Source organism: Bubalus bubalis, chromosome 6 (genome assembly GCF_019923935.1).
Source record: "Bubalus bubalis isolate 160015118507 breed Murrah chromosome 6, NDDB_SH_1, whole genome shotgun sequence".
NCBI classification, from domain to species: Eukaryota; Metazoa; Chordata; class Mammalia; order Artiodactyla; family Bovidae; genus Bubalus; species Bubalus bubalis.
Genome location: NC_059162.1, coordinates 102,617,379 through 102,635,712, shown reverse-complemented (window position 1 = coordinate 102,635,712; position 18,334 = coordinate 102,617,379). Strand labels below are relative to the sequence as shown.

The window sequence follows — 18,334 nt, the reverse complement described above, 5'->3', positions numbered from 1 at the left end:
AATATATAAGAATTTCTCATTTACTGCAAACTGGTCAATGCCAGGCATCATCATTTTAAAAGAATTTTGTGCCTATGTCAGGTTAAAACTATTTCATTGATGTTTTAATTTGCAGTCTTTAATTATTAGGAAGTTTAAACTTTGGTGGATTCATTTTTTCATTAATCTCTTGTGCATTGATTATTAATATCTCATTCTTGGTTATGAGTTTTTTCCTTACAAAGAAGAGACCTTTATATTCTAATGATATTAATCACTTGTATTACACATATGCAACAACTTATTATTCATTTTTTAACTTACATAAGTTATTATACATAAGTTATTATATAGCCAAAAATATTCATATTTTTCTTACTTTTCTTCCTTTATTTTTATGCTCACAAGAAAGCAAGAAAGTATTGGCATTTAAGCAGGATGAATGTGAGCAGCTTGAGTATACTGTAGAGACAGGGAAATTGAGATAGAACCAAATTACTCTTCACAATTAAGTAGATTGGTTCTCAAAGTGTGGACCCAGCATCTGCATTACCTGGGAACTTGTAGAAATGCAAATTCTCAACCTCCACCCAAGACTTTCCAAACCAAAACTCCGTATGAAGTGCAGGAGCATCTGACAAGCTCTCCAGGTGATTCTGAATCACAGGTAAGTCTGAAAGCATTGAGTTAAAGGAATTGGATTTATGGCTGCTTGCCCTGGTAACGGGAGTAAGGAGAGTCCTAGAACTGGAAGACAAGGGAAGATCGGAGGAGGTTCCAGGAAGGAGACCAGTCTCCAATCACATGCAGGTGGCTGGGGGCTAGAGAGGAAAAACCTCTGCACAGATAACTTAGGGACTTTCCAAAATTAAATGCTCATTTTTAAAATAGTTTTCTCTTCTGTGCTGCATTGTAAGTCATCTTCCCTTTATCCATACATCCAGGACAAGTCTTGCAAATAACATCCTTGTGTTGGTGAGGTTTAGGGGCATAATGGAGAAAGAGAATAAGGATGAACCACTGAAGGTCAGTACTCCATGAGGAAGGCAATAAGGGGAGTTGAGGAGTCAATGAGAGTGAGGATTAGGAAGCAAAATGACCAGGGATACACAAGAATCCTTCACAATTTAGGGAAATATGGAACAGGTCAGATGAGGGCTGTGCAGCTTTGTTTGCTTATTAGAGGGAAAGGGGTCAATACTAAGAGGCTGAAGGACTTGGAACCTTCAAGTGATGCTTGAAGGCCTTTCTCTGTCACATCATAAAATAAATATTCACTCATATATTTTCTCTTAGGTTACCTTACACTTTTATTTTTCGCATTTAACTCTTTAACATATTTAACTGTGTGAAATCACTTTTCCACCCATATTATCTATAACTCTCCTTTGCCCCTCTGATTTATAACAAATAGTAGGCATTTGGTAAAAACATGTTGAATCAATGACATAGTTACTGAACACTAGTAAAGTTTCTTTCACCAGGAAAAGTTAAATCTTGAATATTAACTATAAGCTTTAATCTACATAGCATTGATTTGAATTCCCAATTCTAACCTCAATGGTAATCCTAGCAGTGATGAAAACCTCAACATAAATAATAAGTGTAATAGTCTTAACTCTGATCTTTAATTGAGGCTAAACAACCTGTGTTGTCCCAAAAGAAAATGGAAAATGGGATGAATAATAGAAAAGCAAAGCTATCTTGGGAAAGGGAGAGACAGGAAGGAACACAGCACACAGCACTTCCCAGACTCGGTCTTCACTATTTCATCACTATGCCCCTCAGCTTACGTCTGAACGAAACCCCGACACCACTCAAACTGCTGCAGGAAGGGGGACCCCTTCCAGGGCCCAAAACTGGGCTCTTGTCTAGCACTTGGAAATGAATTGTCCAAGGAGACACATGTGCTGACAAAGCAAGAGATTTTATTGGGAAAGGGCACCTGAGTGGAGAGCAGTAGGGTAAGGGAACCCAGGAGAACAGCTCTGCCACATGGCTGGAAGTCTCAGGTTTTATGGTGATGGGATTAGTTTCCGGGTTGTCTTTAGCCAATCATTCTGGCTCAGAATCCTTCCTGGTGGTGCATGCCTTGTTCAACCAAGATGGATGCCAGACAGAAGGATTCTGGGAGGTGGTTGGATGTGTGGTGTCTCCTTTTGACATTTCCTGAACTCTTCCGGTTGGTGGTGGCTTATTAGTTCCATGTTCCTTACCAGGACCTCCTGCATAAAACAACTCATGTAAATGGTTACTATGGTGCCTGGCCAGGGTGGGCGGTTTCAATCAGTGTGCTTCCCCTAACAAAACTACTATGGGGATGTATTCAGTAGTGCCCCATCTAATAATCCAAAATCCCTGTTAAGAAACATAAATGAAAAATGAGTGAAATTTGTTGGCACCAAAACCCCAAATATCATATATTTCCCAAACTCTTTAAACAGGCAGCGCAAAATGCAGGAACTCAACGAGTCCACTGTGACAGAATTCATCCTGTTGGGCTTTGCCTCGAACCCCAGGACCAATCCTCTGCTCTTCACCTTCTTTCTAGTCTTTTACCTGCTGATCCTTGTGAGCAACAGCCTCCTCATCACCCTCATCCACCAGGACACACGCCTCCACACACCCATGTACTTCTTCATCAGTGTCCTCTCCATGCTGGACATGTGCTACACCACCACGACTGTGCCCCGGATGCTCGTGCATATTCTCAGCAAGAAGAGAGCCATCTCTTTTGCTAGATGTGTGGCCCAGATGTACCTCTTCCTCCTCTTTGGGATCACTGAGTCCTGACTTTTCTCCATCATGTCGGTGGACAGGTACGCGGCCATCTGCCACCCTCTCCGGTATAAGGTCATCATGAGCCGCTGGGTGTGCCTTCTCATGGTGGGCATCTGTGCAGCCTATGGTGTGCTGGGTGGTCTGTCCTATACCTTCTTTGCTATGCACCTTCCCTACTGTGGCCCTAATGAAACTGACCACTACTTCTGTGAGGTCCCTGCAGTCCTGAAGCTGGCCTGTGCAGACACATCCCTCAATGATTTGGTGGACTTCATCACTGGCTTCAATGTCATTGTGGTCCCACTCTCCCTGATTGTCCTTGTCTATGTCAACATCTTTGCCACCATCATGAAGATCCACTCAGTCCAGGGGCGGATCAATGCCTTCTCCACCTGTGCCTCCCACATCACTGTGGTCACCATGTTTGCTATTCCATGCATCATCATGTACATGAGCCCTGGCTCTGACTCCTTGTCAAACAGTGGCAAGAAAATGGCCCTTTTCTACAACATTGCCACAGCCTTCCTCAACCCTGTCATTTATAGCCTGAGGAACAAAGATGTGAACAGGGCCTTCCTCAAATTGGTGGGCAGGGGCAGGGCCCCAGAGTGACTCTCTAAAGATGAAGATGTGGGGAGCCATACAATGCAGGATGCACACTCACCCCGAAGACTCATCTACCAGTCCTGAAGAGATGGTCTTCATAAAGCTAACTCTTCACCCTGGCCCAGTGGGAGAGAACAAGGTGCTTGATCATCAGAATTTTCTATGGCATTGTAGTTTGAGGCAAATATGATTGGGAAGATCTAACACAGTTGTTAAGAGCCTGGACTCTAGTGCCAGAGAGACCAAGACGAGAGACTTGGATTTACCAGTTACTAGGCATGTGAATTCTTGCAGCACATTTAACTGCCCAAAGTTTGTATCTCTCCTCAGAGAGAAATTGCAATGATTAAATGAGATAATACAGAAAATGTACAGAGCGTGGCATAGATAATTTCTTTTAGCAAATGTTACTTTTACTAGGAATGAATTATCAGTCCTTAAATGGCAATGATCTTCCTGATCTGTGGAAGTTGCTGGATCCCTAAAGAGAAAGTGGGGGGTGGGGGGTGAGTGGGGAAAAGCTGGTGGAGGGGAAGAATGGAAGAAGAAACTCAGAAACTGTAAAGTGGAGATTCTTAAGGTGCAGAGGGACTTGAGAAAAAGGAAATTAACCTATATAACCCATCTACAAACTGTGCCAGTTAAAGCATCTGGGGTCAATTGAAGTTATCTTAGAAAGTTGAAAATTCTTTTATGACCATTTTTTTCTGTTCTTTTGTAGTTTTATACCTCTTGATTTCCCTTTTCTTCTTGTTTCTAATAGTGTCCATTTTTAAAAACTATAGCTTCTCTTAGGTAATCTCAAGGAAAAGGGATTCTGTCCACTTGAGGATGTAGGAAATTAGAGAGGAGAGGAATGACTATAATGTGACAATGCAAAAAAGGGACTTTAGTTAAAAATTAAGTGGGGAAATTTTTGCTCCATTCTGATTTTTTTAAGGGATTTTCTCTGGAAATCTGTTTATTTTTCATAGAATGTTTACAACTTGATTGCTTTCCCCCCCAGGCTTCACCAGTCTGGGCATCACCCATATTTACTGACTACTTGCTGTCATAGGAACTTCACCACCCAACAAAGCAATTCCCATGAGGTTCTAGAAACATGTCCCATAAACTAACATGCAGACCCTTTGGGTTCTGTTTTCCTAGCTTCTTGCTGATGTACACTGCCTATGAAACTCTTTTCAGAAAAAAATCAGCTAGGCTGGCCAAAAAATATAATATGAATGTCTGTCCCCTCCATGAGAGGCCAGGTTCCATGCCAAGGGTGCAAGTTCACAATGTCCCTGAGATATTACTTCACCCTGATATCCAGGAGCCAGAGTGTTGCATAAACAATAAAGCAAAATTATGGGAAAATAACAAGACAGGGCATATAGCTGCAAAATATTTACAGACATGTGAATAAAAACATTAACACAGAGGGGCTCTAACAAATTGGTAAAAAAAAAAAATACAAATGCTCAGGAAAATTGGAAACAGATATGAGCACATTATTTAAAAGATCCCCAAGTAACAATAAACATGGGAAAATCACACCACTGTAGGCACCAAAGAAATGCAAATTAAAATACCAATGAGATACCACTTTTTCACCTTTACAAACTGGAAGAATATTTAAACAATAACCAGAGGTGGCCAGAAAACAATAAAACACTGATTTTTATACATTGCTAAATGGAGTATGAGCTTCCCTGATAGCTCAGCTGGTAAAGAATCTGCCTGCAATGCAGGAGACCTGGGTTTGAACCTGAGTTGGGAAGATCCCCTGGAGAAGGGAAAGGCTACCCACTCCAGTATTCTGGCCTGGAGAACTCCATGGACTGTATAGTCCAAGGGGTCGCAAAGAGTCAGACATGACTGAGCGACTTCCACTCCACTCAAATAGGGCTTCCCAGGTGGCACAGTGGTATAGAATCTGCCTGCCAACGCACGAGACACAAGAGACACAAGTTCAGTCCCTGCTTGGGGAAGATCCCCTGGAGAAGGAAATGGCAACCCACTCCACTATTCTTGCCTGGAAAATACCATGGACAGAGGAGCCTGGTGGACTACAGTCCATGCAGTCACGAAGAGTCAGACACAACTGAGCGACTAACACAACACAATGGGAGTACAGGTTGATCTAAAAAGTACATGCATATTTCACATAACCATGTGATAGTAATTAGCTGAGTCCCTGATTGTATGGCAGCCAGGACTTTCTCAAGGCCCCATCTGTGGCCAGAGCATTGCAGGGAAGAAAAAAAAAGTTTATTTCTATGCAGTCAGCCATGTTTATATTCTAAGTTCAACTCAGTTTGAATGTGTGGTCAAACATAAAGTCAACCAACTGCTGAAAAATCAGCAAATTAGATTTCAGGTCAATCCCAGATATACTCATGCTCACCAGAAGGCTACCAAATGGAGTCATGGAAACAGTCATTCACTCTGAACCTGGTCAAGAAGGCTGCAGAGATGAGGCCCACAGAGCCCAGGAGACCTACCTGGATGACAGTCTAACACTGACTCCAGTTCTGAGGGTCATGATTACTAGAGATTTGCAGAGCAGGAGCACCAGGCACATCATCCCTTCCTCCATTACTTTCCTCTTATAGAGAGTCCTCACCTGTTCCTGGAGTGGTACCTATCAAAACTGGTTGCAGTTATAGATTCCTGTGTGTCTCTAAATGGGATGCATAATTATCTCCTGGCCACTAGCAGGTGATGCGAGTGGTGATCACAGAAAGTGCCAGGTTCTGCTTCTGATGAACACAACGGATGCTGTCCCCACATTAAAGTGTCACTGGTACTGAGTAAGTGGTATCTGATAGCCAGGCTCCAGTGACCTGCAAGGACCAGCTCCCAATTAGCTCCTCTAGTTCAGAGTCCAAGAAGCTTTACAAGATCAGAAATACTACCATTTTGGTTCAATTCAGGTGGTCCAAGGTTTGCACCAGACAGAAGAGTGGCTGCTACAAAGCCATGCCAAGCAGGCTAGCCCTGCATAGGCTTGCTATATGTAGCAGTCAGTGTTCCCTTAAAAAAGATAGCCACTTCACATGCTATGGGTAAAAAAAAAATCTATTTTAAGTATTAGACCTTAAACAACTGTCCCAAGAACTGGGGAAGTAAAGACCTGGAAGGGGCATTGGAGGATCCGAGTAAAATCACCATTCATTCATCATGTATCACTGGGCAAAGGTAGAGAAGTCAGAGCTTACAGGAAGATCTGAGGAGCCCCAGATGCAGTCATTTAACAGGCCATAACTGGGGAGTGCTTAAAAAGCTCCTTGGGAAACTGTTGCCTTTGAGAGTCCACAGTCAAGTCCTCAATTTAATTTAATCATTTCTTAAAAGGGCCTATATCCAAACATGGTTACATTCTGAGATACGGAATGGCTAGGACTTCAACATATGAAATTGGAGCAGTAGGGAGCAGACACAATTCAGTCCAAAACAGAGTAAGACAGTAATTCTTGAAAAAAAGGAGATATGCAGGAAGAGACTTTTGGCCAACGGTACCACAAGCAAGTGGCCAAAACTAAGTGGAAACCAAGCAGAGAGCAGCAATCCCTATACTGGGTGAAACAAAGATCAGAACTGTGCACTGTTGAGACAGTGAGGAATTTGTGAAACACAGGTTTGAGAGAAGAAGAAACTTTACAGAAAAGGGACTCCAGAAATTTACATAGAGGCCTCCTTCCGCCATTAGCCAATCACTGACAAGCATACACACAGGGTGAAATGAGACATGGAAGAAACAACTACTTGGGTCTGTGAAGTGAATGAAAATTCAGGTGCTTGTACCATGTAGGGAGACACTGAAGTTGTCATCCAAAGTGGAGCTAACTCACTATATACTCCAGGCTCCCAAAATAACTCTATCTTAGGAGTAGAGCTATTCAGTCCTTAAAGGAAGAGTTGCTCCTGATTTACTGTGAAAGCCAAAAGCAAAGCCTCAATAGGATCAAACTGATATGACAATAAGTTAGCGCTCTGTCAGACAACCTTCAACATTTTTTGAAGGGAAACAACATAATGCAGACTATCAACTCTGTAGCATCCTATAAGTTGAAATAATGCCCTAAAAAAATCAAATTTTACTAGACATATAAAGAAGCAGGAGAAAGTAACTCAGAATCAGAGAAAAAACAGTCAACAGAAACATACACAGAAATGATGTGGACATTGAAATTAACAGAAAAACTTTAAAACAGCTTGTCTAATAAACACACTAAAAAATTGTTGAAGGAAAATATGGATATAATGAGTGGATAGATGGGGGATCACAACAGAAAATGGAAATAAATAAACATGAAGAAAGAATAGTCTTCAATGGGAGGAGATCAAGATGGCGAAGTAAGAGGGTATGGGGTTCACATATCCCCAAGAACACATCAAAAATACATCTATATATAGAATAATTCTTTCTGAAAATGAACTGGAAACCAGCAGAAGGACTCCTGTACGACCAGGTCTTTAAGAAAGATATACATGTAACTGGGTGAAAATAGAAGAAAAGTGATCGGGTCAGGCCCTGTACCCCTGAGAGGAGACCTAGGAAAAGGGAGATTGCAGATACCCACCCTGGGGAGTGAGCAGGTCAAGACACAGACTGGATGTCCCAGTCCTGGGGTTCTACATGGAGAAGACAAGCTCTCTTGGCTGGTTGGGGATTTGCTGGGTCAGGCAGAAAGACTGGGGAAACCTGGAATTTGCTCATGAGGAGTGCTTGCCCGCAGGCTTGCCCCTGAGACAGGACAGAGAGAAGTCTGCTTAAGTAATTGTCTGCTGAGTTTCCCAAGACAGCCTCACAATGCCCCATTTGGAGCCAAGGGAAACCCGGCCCCACTCAGTCCATGCCACAAGCAGCAATGGATCTGGGGTGGCCAGGACTGGGAAGAGGACTAGATCTTGAGCTGCAAAGACGACCCAGTCCTGCGGCTGAGCCTTAATGGAGTGATGGTGGCCCTTATTGAAACTTACTCAAGCCGCACCTCAGAAGCAGCCCAGTTGCTGCCTGATTTTCTAATAGAGACCAAATGGGGATTTGAACCCAGATCAGGATTCAGTGAGGCAACAACACTTAACAGTTGACACAGCATTGCCTGTCACGTTAGACAAACTTCCTTGTTTGTTTATCTGTTTAAGGAGGTGCAGTCCCCTCTTGAACAGTAAATCTCTGCTTGAAATCCCAAGAATGTCACATTCATGAGGCCCACTCTCTTTAAGGGAGGAAGGACATTGCCACCACACAGGCAGTGTCTCCCACTACCTAGAGAAACGTGTGGCCTGGGCAGGGGTCCTCCACTGTGGATGCAGGCTCCCAGGCTCCTGTCCCTACCACAGGATGTCTGGGTGTCACACCAGAGATCAGGGCTGGCCCTTAATATTGCTCACTTCTTGCCACTGACTGAGCCCCTCTGTGTACCATAAGCTGCGCTAAGTGTCTTACAGGTACCTTCTTAACGCTCATAGCACTGCTTTCCATTCTAAATAGGATGAAAATGAAGCTCAGAGAGGGAAAGTGATTTGCACAAGTCCATATGGCTAGGAAGTAGTGCAGTCGGCATTCAGCCATCAGTCTGTCCGGTTGTCTAGTCTTTTGTTTTCTGTGTTGCAAAAGAGAGGCATTGTATTTTCTGGGGCCTCAGAACCATATCCAGAGAAGGAAACAAATTGTCAAGAGACAAAATATATCAAGATCTACGACTGTATCTTGAATATTATAAATAATACTGCTATAAAAAATTGGTTTCATGTATCTTTCAGAATTAGTACTTTTATCTTCTTCTTATATAGTCTGGTTGGAGAGTGTAGTATCTCCAGTTTTGGTCTTTTTCTCAATATTCCTTTGGCAATTCAGAGACTTTTGTGATTCCATATAAAATTTTTGATTCTTTGTTTCAATTAAAATTTTTTTAAATTTATGAGTATATTACACAATATCTACTGCATGTTCCATGGGCAGGGCTGCCCCATATCAGGTATCTGCCAGGTCCACCGCCTTCTAATCTCTGAAACCATACAATGTCCAAACTCAGACATGTTTTGAGAGTTAAAGGGAGAGTTTTAACTAATTACAGGAAATAATTGATCTATAATAGGCATAAACCTTAACTGTACCATGAAAACTAGGGTATGCGATCACCCTTTCCAATCCCATCCTTGGCTAGCCTACTCTCTCCCCATAGTTGGGGACAAGCACTATAGTTGATACTTTTTAGCCCTAAAATTCATCTTACCTGGATAAATGTGCTATTTCTCTGGGGACCTAAGTATTCCAGCCCATTACTCTGAGATAACATCCAGGCATGCTCAGCTGCTGGTTTATCCAACTTCATGTTCCAGTTATATGATACTAACAGGACTTTTTTGGTCTTTGCCTTGGGGACCTGTTTTAAGATGACATGCTCTTTCTAGAACCCCTCCCATAGCAGGACTCATCCAGTTCTGTGCTCAGTTCCCATGCAGTGGCTCAGGCCATCCTCCTACAGACAGATACCCTTTTACCACTAAGTGTCACTCCACCTGGATTCATCACTGGCCTCTACCAAGGTAAAAGTATTCCGCGTTGGCCTTAAGTCCCCGGGTGCCCAAGCTGTACTTCACCTTGCCCTGAGTTTCACCTTCATCACCACACCCTTCAGAATTTGAATTCTACCTTGAAGGGCTAGAACATCTCTCACAGTTGGTCATTGCCTCCCACCTGTGAAACAGGCTCCTTTCCAGTGAGGCTGCATTCAGCCAGCAGTCTGTCTGGCTGTATGGTCTTTTGCTTTCTGTGTTGCACAAGAAAGAGTGGCATCATGGGTAAAATAGATAACTGCAGCAGTTAATGAAGCCAACCTAGTCTGATGCTTTTCTCTCCTAGAGTTCCAGTAGGACCCAAGAGGGTACTTTGCTGGGGAGCATCCTTCCAGTGGGTCCAAGGAAGACTGTGCCTCTGTCCTGGCCTCTGACCACCTGGTTCCTACACCCAGCCTTGCAGACACACTATCATCTGACTATACATACCCTGTAAATCAGCATTGCAACAGAGATGCTACAGTAGAATGACTTGGAATCTGGAAGATTGAAGTTCAAATTCCTATTACACAATTTATTTCCTATGTGGTATGAATAAGTCATTTAATTCTCTTAAACTCTCTGTGTCTGCTGACAAATCAAGTGACTTACCTACCTTGTCCTGAGGATTAATTACATTATGCATAGCACCCAGTGTAGCATCTGATAAGAGTAAGTGTTCACATAAAAAGCTGCTCAACATCCCTAATAATTAGAGAAAGGCAAATCAAAACTACAGTGGGGTATCACCTCACACCAGTCAGAATGGCCACCATCAAAAAATCTACAAACAATTAATGCTGGATAGGATGTGGAGAAAGGGAACCCTCCTACACTCTTGTTAGGAATATAAACTGATACAGCCATTATAGAAAACAGTATGGAGATTCCTTAAAATACTAGGAATAAATCTATTATATGACTCAGCAATCCCACTACTGGGCATATACCCTGAGAAGGCCACAATTCTAAAAGATACATGTACCCCAATGCTAACTGCAGCCGTATACAATAGCCAGGACATGGAAGCAACCAAGATGCCCATCTTCAAATGAGTGGGTAGAGAAGCTGTGGTACATATACACAATGGAATATTACTCGGCCATAAAAAAGAATGAATTTGAGTCAGTTCTAGTGAGGTAGATGAAACTAGAGCCTGTTATACAGAGTGAAATAAGTCAGAAGTAGAAAAATAAATATTGTATATTAACACATATATATGGTACATGGAAAAATGGTATTGTTGAACCTATATGCAGGTAAGGAATGGAGACACAGATGTAGAGAATGGAGTTGTGGACACAGTGGGGGAAGGAAAGAGAGGGGCAAATGGAGAAAGTAGCATCAATATATTTAAACTATCATGTGTAAAATAGATAACTGGTGAGAAGCTGCTCATCAGTTATCTATCTAGAGCACAAGGAGCCCAGCCTGGCAATTTGTGATGACCAAGGGGTGGGACACAGGGAGGGGAAGGAGGTTCAGTATGCATAATTATGGCTAATTCACGTTGTTGTATTGCAAAAACCAGTACAACATTACAAAGCAATTTTCCTCCAATTAAAAAATTTAAAAAGAGTAAGTGCTCAATAATACGTGGTTGTTGCTATAGTAATAGATTTAGTAGCATTTATACCACAATTAGGTACATGGTCTTTGAAAATAGTGCTGTTGTTGTTTAGTTGCTAACGCGTGCCTGACCCTTTGTAACCACATGGACTGTAGCCCACCAGGCTCCTCTCTTCATGGGATTCCCCAGGCAAATATACTGAAGTGGGTTGCCATTTCCTTCTCCAGGGGATCTTCTCAACCCAGGGATCAAGTCCATATCTCCTGCATTGGCAGGTGGGTCCTTTACCACTGAGCCACCAGGGAAGCCCCTGGATAGTTCAGTTCAGTTCAGTTCAGTTGTGTCTGACTCTTTGCACAGCACGCCAGGCCTCCCTATCCATCAACAACTCCCGGAGTTCACCCAGACTCACATCCATCGAGTCAGTGATGCCATCCAGCCATCTCATCCTCTGTCATTCCCTTCTCCTCTTGCCCCCAATCCCTCCCAGCATCAGAGTCTTTTCCAGTGAGTCAACTCTTCGCATGAGGTGGCCAAAGTACTGGAGTTTCAGCTTTAGCATCATTCCTTCCAAAGAAATCCCAGGACTGATCTCCTTTAGAATGGACTGGTTAGATCTCCTTGCAGTCCAAGGGACTCCCAAGAGTCTTCTCCAACACCACAGTTCAAAAGCATCAATTCTTCAGCACTCAGCCTTCTTCACAGTCCAACTCCCACATCCATACATGACCACAGGAAAAACCATAGCCTTGACTAGACGGACCTTTGTCCGCAAAGTAATGTCTCTGCTTTTGAATATGCTATCTAGGTTGGTCATAACTTTCCTTCCAAGGAGTAAGCATCTTTTAATTCCATGGCTGCACTCACCATCTGCAGTGATTTTGGAGCCGAAAAAATAAAGTCTAACACTGTTTCCACTGTTTTCCCATCTATTTCCCATGAAGTGATGGGACCAGATGCCATGATCTTAATTTTCTGAATGTTGAGCTTTAGGCCAACGTTTTCGTTCTCCTCTTTCACTTTCATCAAGAGACTTTTTAGTTCCTCTTCACTTTCTGCCATAAGGGTGGTGTCATCTGCATATCTAAGGTTATTGTTATTTCTCCCGGCAATCTTGATTCCAGCTTGTGCTTCTTCCAACCCAGCGTTTCTCGTGATGTACTCTGCATATAAGTTAAATAAGCAGGGTGACAATATACAGCCTTGACGTCCTCCTTTTCCTATTTGGAACCAGTCTGTTGTTCCATGTCCAGTTCTAACTGTTGCTTCCTGACCTGCATACAGATTTCTCAAGAGGCAGTTAAGGTGGTCTGGTGTTCCCATCTCTTTCAGAATTTTCCACAGTTTATTGTGAGCCACACAGTCAAAGGCTTTGGCACAGTCAATAAAGCAGAAATAGATGTTTTTCTGGAGCTCTCTTGCCTTTTTGATGATCCAGTGGTTGTTGGCAATTTGATCTCTGGTTCCTCTGCCTTTTCTAAAACCAGCTTGAACATCAGGAAGTTCACGGTTCACATATTGCTGAAGCCTGGCTAGTTATGAGGGCACTAATAGGTATAAGCAGCATTTATAGTATCTATATCCAAGCCTAAGTTTTATCTCTGCTGCATAAGTGGCCTGGATAAGATGCATAAGCACATAAAAGGCAAATGAACGTGCTTTGGAAGGAAGCAACGCACACTGTATTGGTGTTGTCACCGTGTCACAGTGAGGTAGCCACTCAGCTGTAAGACTCCTCCCTCCACCAAGACTCAGTGGGAAGGAATTTCAGTCCCTACATAGGGACTTGTTCCATTTACACCGCATTTGGCTCAGGAACTGCTGAGGAACCTGCAGTGCAGTGGTGGTTCAAGAAGTTTTGCAAAGGGGACGAGAGCCTTGAGGATGAGGAGCATGGTGGCCAGGCATCAGAAGTTGACAATGACCAACTAAGAGAATCATCAAAGCTGATCCTCTTACAACTACCTGAGGAGTTGCCAAAGAACTCAGCATCAACCATTCTATGGTTGTTTGGCCTTTGGAGCAAATTGGAAAGGTGAAGAAGCTCGATAAGTGGGTGCCTCATGAGGGGACCACAAATCAAAAATACCATTGTTTTGAAGTGTCGTCTTCTCTATTCTATGCAACGACAAAGAACCATTTCTCCATTGGATTGTGATGTGTAATGAAAAGCAGATTTTATATGATAAACAGTGACAACCAACTCAGAGGCTGGGCTGAGAAGAAGCTCCAAAGCACTTTTCAAGGCCAAAACTGTACCAAAAAAAGGTCATGGTCACTGTTTGGTGGTCTGCTATTGGTCTGACTCACTACAGCTTTCTGAATCTCAGCAAAACCACTCTATCTGAGAAGTAAGCTCAGCAAATCAATGAGATGCACTGAAAACTGCACCACCAGCAGCTGGCATTGGTTAACAGCAAGGGCCCGATTCTTCTCCACGACAACGCCCAACAGCACATTGCACAACCAGTGCTTCAAAAGTTGAACAAATTGGGCTATGAAGTTTTGACTCATCTGCCATATTCACCTGACTTCTTGCCAAATGACTACCACTTCTTCAAGCATCTCGATCACTTTTTGCAGAGAAACCATTTCCACAACGAGCAGGAGACAGAAAATGCTTTCCAAGAGTTTGTTGAATCCCAAGGCATGGATTTTTATGCTATAGGAATAAGCAAACTTATTTCTCATTGGCAAAAATGTGTTGATTGTAATTGTTCATATTTTGATTAATAAGGTTAATCAACCCTATTTTGAGCTTAGTTACAGTGATTTAAAAATCACAGTCCAAAACTGCAATTACTTTTGTACCAGCCTCCAGAGCTGTGAGAAAATAAATTTGTCTTGTTTAAACCACTCATTCTACAGTATTTTGTTATGGCAACCCTGGTAAACTGATACATACTGTCTGTTGTCCAATGCCTGAAAAGCATTGCTTCATAAATTTTCTTCTGCTTTATAGTTAGTTTTTTTTAATAATGGAAGGTAGTTCTAATACATGTTAATCATGTCCAGAAACAAAAGTCCCTCCCCATATTTGAAATTTGAAAACTACTTCCAATAATTCCTGAATAAAAGAGAAATGAAAAATATAGAATAAAGATGTTTTGCCATAAAGGCGGCTGGATTGTGGTATTGTCAACTTGGGTCACACTTCCTCCCACAATTGTATAAGTTTCAGTTCCTAAAATACATACATTATTCCTAAAATAATCCTTAACTGGTAAAGGTGGGTCCTGTTTTCCAGAATCCTCTTCTTTGTATGTTTTGGGATTTGGCCTGAAGAAGTGAAGTAGCAGTTCTTATTGTTGGAGTGAAAGTCTTCATGATCATATAAAGTGATGGCTAGATGCTGAGGATCATTGGGTCTTAGTTTGTCCTTGTTTTCCTTGGTAAGCTTATTTTACCAAAAGCTGGCCCTGGGACCAACAGTAACCCCTGGACCACAAGTGAATGCTTGGCTATGGACACTCAAAGGCAATAGGTTTCCAGAAACCTCTTTATGACCTCTGTTATGATCTATTAAATGACTGGATCTGGAGCTTCTCAGATCTTCTTACAAGCTCTGACTTGTCTAACATTACCAGCAGTTCAAGATGAATGAGTAATGATTTTACTCTGATCCTCCAATGACCCTTCTAGTTCATCTCCAATGACACTTCCCCAGTTCTTGGCACAGTTGTGTAAGGTCTAATTCCTAACATAAGCTCTTTATCCATAGCATGTCCAGAAGTTATCTTTCTTGAGTGAACCTGAGTGCTACATATAGGAAACTTGCGCGGGACTAGCCTGCCTGACATGGCCTTGTAGCAGCCATCTCTTCTGCCTGTCGGAAACCACAAATCAGGTGAATTTAACCAAAATGGTAGTACCTCTAATCTGGTAAATCTCCTTGAACTGTGAAGTAGAGGAGCTAACTGGGGGCTGAGCCCTGCAAGTTATTGGAGCCTGCCTATGAGATACTACTTACTCAATGCCAGTGGCACTTTAATATGGAAAGAGCGTCCTTTGTGTTCATCAGAAGCAGAGCCTAGCGCTTCTGTGAGCACCAGTCCCATCAACTGCTAGCAGCCATAAAATCCATTAAGACACAGGAGAATCTATAACTACAACCAATTTTTTTTTTTTTTTTGGCCACATGGCGTGGTCTGTGTGATCTTAGTTCTGCAACTAGGAATTGAACCCATGACCCCTATAGTGGAAGGACAGATTCTTGACCACCAGGGAATTCCCTCATCAAACTGCAACCAATTCTGACAGATACTGCTCCGGGAATGTTTGAGGACTCCCTGTAAGAGGAAAACAATGGAGGAAGGGGTGATGTGCCTGGCACTCCTGTTTTGCAAATCTAGTAATCTGGTAAAATCTGGTTACTAGTAATCTAGTAATTACAAATCTAGTAATCTGGTAAACTCCAATGCTTTGGCCACCTGATGCGAAGAACTGACTCATTGGAAAAGACCCTGATGCTGGCCAAGATTGAAGGCAGGAGGAGAAGGGGACAACAGAGGATGAGATGGTTGGAGGCATCACTGACTTGATGGACATGAGTCTGAGCAAGCTCCAGGAGTTAGTGAAGGACAGGGAAGCCTGGCATGCTGCAGTCCATGGGGTCACAAAGTCAGACACAATTGAGCAACTGAAATGAACTGAACTGAACTGAGTAATCATGATCCTCAGAGCTGGATACAGTGTCAGAGGTCATCTAGGTAGGTCACCTCATACCTGTGGGCCTCACTTTTGCAGCCTTCTACACCAGGCTCAGAGTGAATGACTGCTTCCAATACTCCATTTGGTAACCTGTTGCTGAGCATGAGTACATCTGGGATTGAGAAGAAATCTGCTTTGCTGGTTTTTCTGCTTTCAGTTAACTTACTTTCTGTTCTACCACACATTCAAATTGGGCTAAAACCTAAACTATTAATGTGGCTGACTGCCTATAAATAAACCTTTTATTTTCTACAAAGCTCTGGCCACAGACTGGGTTTTAGGAAAGTCCTGGCTGCCATACACTTAGGATTTAGACTATTACTTGGTTGTGCAAAATATGAATATGCTTTCTAGGTCAATATGTACTCCCGTGGGTAGTGTATGAAAATCCATGTCTTATTGTATTCTATCCACTTCTGTATTTTGGCCTGGAGAATTCCATGGACTGTATAGTCCATGGGGTTGCAAAGAGTTGGATACAGCTGAGCAACTTTCACTTTACTTTCACTTTCAGCCACCTCTGACTCTGTTTAAGCACTCTGCCAGTTTCAAAAGGTGAAAACATAGTATCTCATTGATATTTTAATTTTCATTTATTAGATCCCTACTGTGCTTGATTTTCCCATGTCTCTATTGATTATTTGGATTTTGTTTTTATGAACTGTTCACACCTGTTGCTAGTTTTTCTGAGTGTTTGTATTTTTTCTTACCACTTTCCAAGAGTCCTTTATGTGTTAATGCTTTTATTCACATCTGTAAATATGTTGCATTTATATGTCCTGTGTTGTTGTTTGCCTTTAATTTTGCTTCATTATTTATGCAACGCTCTGACTTCTGGGTGGTGGGGTTGGTAATACCTGTGGGGATATTGTGAACCTGCACTCTCGGCATGGGCCATGGCCTCTCCGGAAGCAAACAGACACTCATGTCATATTTTTTGGCCAGAGTAGTTAACATTTTTTTTCCCCGAAGGATTTCATAGGCAGTGTACATCAACACAGGGCTCAGAGAGAAGAATTCAAAGGGGCTACAGGTTAGTTTATGGGACACGCCTCTAGAACCTCATGGGAGCTTTGTTCTGTGCTAAAGTTTCTGTGGCAGCCAGCAGGCAGTGAATATGGGTGATGCCCAGTAACATGATCTTTGTAGGTTGGTGAAGTGTGGGAAAAAACAACTCATGTTTGTGAAGATTCTCTGAGAAATAAACAGTTCCAGGGAAGTCATTTCAAACAAGAAGGAACAAAACAAAAAATTCCCCACTGAAATTGTAACCTTCTCAGAGCTCCCAACATTTTGCATCTAGGGGTCACATTATATTCACCCTCCTAACTCTGGTTTCCCTCATCCTTAGAGTCCCTTTCTCTTGGGATTACCCAAGAGAGGCTATAGTTTTCAAAAATGCATGTTATTAGAAACAAGGAAATCTAGAGAACAAAAAAACATGGTCATAAAAGATAATTTTTCCCCTTCTAAGAGAACTTCAATTGACCCCCAGAGGCTCTAACTGACTGAGTTTTTAGATGGGTTATATAGGTTCATTTCCTCCTTCTCAAGTTTCTTCTGCACCTTAAGAATCTCCAGTTGACAGTTTCTGAGTTTATCCTTCTTCCACTCTCTGCCTACAACACCCTTTTTATTCCCATTCTCTCTGGGGATCCAGTCACTTCCAAAGACCAGAAGATCACTGCTGTTTAAGGATTGATAATTCAACCCTGAGTCAAAACTCTTGAAAATTAAAACTAAGGTTTGCAGGCTCTGTACTAAGTACCTTTGTTGTATCGATATTATCTCATTTAATTATTACAACTTCCCTATGAAGAAGAGATACAAACCTTAAAGTAGCTGAAAGAGCTGTAAGAATTCACATGCCTAGTGATTGGTAAAGCCAAGTCTCTCATCCTGGTCTGCCTGGCACTAGAGCCCAGGCTCTCGAACGCTGTGTTGGATCTTCCCGATCATCTTTGTCTCAAACCACACCACCACAGATAATGCTGATTGCCAAGCACCCTGTTCTTTCCCACTGAGTCAGAGTGAAGCATTAGCTTTATGGAGACCATTACTTCAGGACTTATGGAAGAGTCTTTGGTGTGAGTGCAAGTCCTGAATTTTACGTCTCCCCATATCTTTATCTTTAAAGTA

At 42.3% G+C, this 18,334-nt stretch overlaps 1 long non-coding RNA gene and 1 pseudogene across 1 annotated transcript; one reads left to right on the top strand and one right to left on the bottom strand.

Annotated features, from left to right (window-relative positions):
* Positions 1–3,430, top strand: part of LOC112585698 — a 118,231-nt pseudogene extending 114,801 nt beyond the window's left edge.
* Positions 2,152–6,091, bottom strand: LOC123334144. The gene is made up of 3 exons (XR_006551951.2): positions 5,853–6,091; positions 3,425–3,482; positions 2,152–2,204 (listed from the first exon to the last, which is right to left on the bottom strand). It is a non-coding gene; the product is annotated as an uncharacterized LOC123334144 (long non-coding RNA).
* Positions 6,092–18,334: the final 12,243 nt, after the last annotated feature.